Below are 5,000 nucleotides of genomic sequence, written 5' to 3' on the forward strand. Positions count from 1 at the left end.
TGCTTTTCGAGTCCTGAAGAAATTTCTTCAGTATAAATTACACAGTTCTCCACTGGTATATATATAAAGTCCCCAAACTGTTTTTTTAGGCAAAATTCCCTTTCATTTACAAGAGTAAATTTCGATACAAGTTAATTAACCCATTAAACAGAAAATTACCAGCAGTTAATTTCAAACTTATTCCATACAACCCTCTAACAATAGGTTCTTTTTTTAGATATAAGGACAGATTGGACCCGCTTTTATCATACAACATCGTATATAAATATACTTGTCCCAAGTGTCAATGGGGAACTTACATTGGATGGACAAAGTGGTTGCTATAGGTCTGAATCTGTTGTCACTAGGGAGTCAGTTTCAGAACTGGCAACAGACTGTCCAGACCCGAAGCCTCCAACTTACGTAATCACGCGTTGCACTGCAAAACCAGCATCAATTATGCAGATTTTAAAATCATATCTTCCACGCAAGAAGAGGGGGAACTACTAAGGGATTCAGAGCCGATGAAACACGGTTTTTCGGCAGTACCTTTTTATCGTAGCATTGGATAAAGGTGAAAGCTGGCAAGTGTATATTTTGTAAACCTCCCTAATTTTTGTAAGTATTATTTAATACCTAAGTTCAATAATTCTGGTACTTATCAGAGTAAAAGTGGGTTTCCTATGCCAGCGCCATCAAAATCGCAGGCAAGTGTTTTGAACATAATAATGATGTTAACCTGTGACGTCATGAGGCTCCACCCACAGTGAAGAGAAGTTTACATAAGGGGGAAACATCTCTTCACTGATTCTCTGCCCACTTGCTGAGATCATATTCACTAGTTAATAGTAGTGCCTATCCTAGTTTTTCAGCGATATCAATGATGGGGAGCATCCTCTTTCATTATTATTATTATTATTATTATTATTATTATTATTATTATTATTATTATTATTATTTTATAGAGGTTTCATCGCAACTTCCACAGCAGTTGTCGGGACTAAGTTTTTAAGTTGAAATTCTTCATTTTCTTCATATTCGTATTGTTTCCACTGTACAAATAATTCAAAGTGTAATTCACCCACATAATGAACCAGTCCATAGTTCATTTGTTAGATCTACATCTATTCAGGGCGGGAATACAAAAAGAGCACCCGTTTTGTTTTACCTCATGTTTCGACACTATACACTATAGCCTTCTATTTTGCAGTAAGTCAGGAGCGGTCACTAGAAGTAGAATTCAAATGAAAAGCAATGATACCTCATTTCCCTCAACGCCATTGTTTTATTTCAGTTAATGTAACCCACTGGTATTTTTCTTTGCTTTTTTTTTATTTATATCATACAGCACCCTAAACAGAGCTCGTATAGACTACTCACTGCAAATAATAGGTAATATTAGGAGTAAAGATTTTGAGGACAAGCTACTAGCAATCAAATGTAATATCAGTCAAATGTAACACGATTTACATTGATACATATGGAAAGGAAAATATATTGGAATTAGTTTGAATGAGGAACATATTGTTATAAACGTTGTGTTTTAATAAATATGTTTTAAATACACTAATAAAACGTCTAACACTATACATAATTTATGTACAAAATGTCTTCATCGTCCCTCTCGAGGCAGAGGTAGGGATTGTCTAACAACAGTTCCTGCCCACACTTCTGGGGTGGCCAAGTAACTATTACCCACTATAGAAACAATTGCCTATTCACACTTTGGTAAATCTTGCCACAGGGCTTCTCGCTTGTATACAAAGTGGCAAGCTGTAGCACAAATGCAGTCTTGCAACCACGGGGACAATTCCATATCCTTCTGGCCATTATCGAATTTCTTGAAGCCTAGACTGCAAGCATATCCATTCACTGCCTACCTGGTGGATAGGCGGAGCCTCATGACGTCATATTATGCTTACGTAATGAGTTGTTTTAGGATCCTTGTCTGTGGTTTTCTCGGTTCTGGCATTGGCGACTTCATTTTACTCTAAAAATATCAAAACTATCGAACTTAGGTACTAAATAATACTTGCAAAAATTAGATAGGGTTATAAAATATACACTTGCCAACTTTCACCTTTATCCAATGCTTTGGTAAAAAGTTGTTGCCGAAAAACCGTGTTTCATCGACTCTGAATCCCTTAGTAACTACTTTAGAGTCCATCATAATTAAAACTACCATCCCCTCGCTAAACAACCAGACAGCTTTCACACAGCTAGTCATAGTTTACATTTTGGTCTGTACTTCAACTTTTATTTACCCTCTTTCCTTTTTAGAGGTTGTAGTTTCTTGTTATTTGCTTTTATTCATCTTGCTTTTCTGTTTGCCTGGGTCAAATCATGTAACTCAATTTTCGACCTGTTCCCTTCGTCCGCTGCACTTAAATTTTACATGGTTACTCAATCCCAGTGACAATACAACCTTACTTGATCAGTAGGTCAGCAGTGACCTCTAGTGACCCTACAGTGACCTCAGGATTTGTATTAAACTCTTAGGATTTTTCATACCTTCTTTGACGCGGTAGAATAAGTTAATAACTACGGATTTTTCAAACCTTCTTTGGCTCGACAGGATATCACGTTCATTTTTTTTTTAGTTACAATCATAAATTGACTACAATTTCTGTCAAAACTAAAAAGTATAAAGTAAAAAGATAAAGAATAAAAAAAAATTAAAACACGCTTTTATCAAAATGCACTAAAAGTAAAAATTATTTTTTCGAAACACTCCAGGATTTTCCTACAATTAATCATGTCAACAAAATTAAAAGCGTGGGGCCCAAATATAGAAGGAAATACTACAAGAAAAATCATACTGTATATTCTTTTTTTTTTCTTGTAGAATTCCTTCCATGTTTGGCGCCCAAGCTTTTATTTTTGTAGACATGGTTAATTGTAAGAAAATCCTGGTGTTTCTTACAATTAATCTGTCTCCAAAATACAAGCGTGGGCGCCAAACATGGAAGGAAATGCTACAAGAAAATTTTTTGTTCTTTATTTCTTGTAGCATTAATTCCATGTTTGGCGCCCACGCTTTTATTTATGTAGAAAGATTAACTATAAGAAAGCCTTGATCTTCTTCTGTGTCTCGAAAAATATTTTTTTTATTTTTTATTGCATTTTGATAAAAGCGTGTTTGTATATTTTTTAATAGTTTTATCTAACTCAGTTTAGTTATGTTCTTCTTAATAGTGATTTTTTTAATTATTATAATTTCTTACATTTTTTATAAGATTTTAAGTGATTTTTAGGTAAACTGCAGCCTTGAAGATGCAACTAGATATTGTGAAACGCCGTCGGCAAAATAAACTATTGTTTTAATATATGTGCTGCCTTTTCCTGGATGCTTCCTTGATGGCTACTATGAAGCTTACAGCTACATGACCTGTTTATACACAGATATATATATATATATATATATATATATATATATATATATATATATATATATATATATATATATATATATACATGTATATATATATATATATATATATATATATATATATATATATATATATATGTATATATATATATATATATATATCTATATATATATATATATATATATATATATATATATATATATATATATATATATATATATATATATATATATATGTATATATAGATATATATATATATATATATATATATATATATATATATATATATATATATATATATATATATATATATATATATATATATATATATATATATATATATATATATATATGTATATATATATATATATATATATATATATATATATATATATATATATATATATATATATATATACATATACATGTATATATATATATATATATATATATATATATATATATATATATATATATATATATATACATGTATATATATATATATATATATATATATATATATATATATATATATATATATATATATATATATATATATGTATATATATATATATATATATATCTATATATATATATATATATATATATATATATATATATATATATATATATATATATATATATATATATATATATATATATATATATATATATATGTATATATGTATATATATATATATATATATATATATATATATATATATATATATATATATATATATATATATATATATATATATATATATATATATATATATATATATATATATATATATATATATATATATATATATATATATATATATATATATATATATATATATATATATATCATATACATGTATATATATATATATATATATATATATATATATATATATATATATATATATATATATATATATATATATATATATATATATATATATATATATATATATATATATATATATACATGTATATATATATATATATATATATATATATATATATATATATATATATATATATATATATATATATAACTGAATCACGAAAATATGGAACGTGATGAATATATAAATAAAGATAAAATCCACGAAAGAAACGGAAACACTGGAGTGCTGCAAGGCCTTTCGACACTAGGTCCTTTACTTAACAGACTGAAGAAATATAAAAGTATGTTTACAAAGAAAGCTCATATAAATGACAGATGGGGATTATAAAGGAAACATATATACCTGGAATCAACACAATTGAAGAATTAGTAGAACTTCCAAAACAGGATTAAATACTTAGAGTTTTTTACAAAGGATTAGGGTCAACCGTTCAGAAGCAGGGACAGGACAATTAAAAGATTATACAGGGTTGTGACTGACCACCTAAAATTTTTTAATACGAAAAATTATTTTTTAATACAATAATAACTTTTTGCAAGATGAACGTTTTTACAAATAAAATTTTTTATTAACATACAGATATATATAAATATATATCAAGTAACTAACTTGTAATTAAGTCAGTGATTTTATCTTTTAGGTCATTCTTGAACATTTTTCTAATACAGGGGTCCAAATAATACATGCCAGGGCTAAGATTAAAATTACAACTGGAGCTAAGCTGGATAATAGC

Source organism: Macrobrachium rosenbergii, chromosome 46 (assembly GCF_040412425.1).
Source record: "Macrobrachium rosenbergii isolate ZJJX-2024 chromosome 46, ASM4041242v1, whole genome shotgun sequence".
Classification (NCBI taxonomy): Eukaryota; Metazoa; Arthropoda; class Malacostraca; order Decapoda; family Palaemonidae; genus Macrobrachium; species Macrobrachium rosenbergii.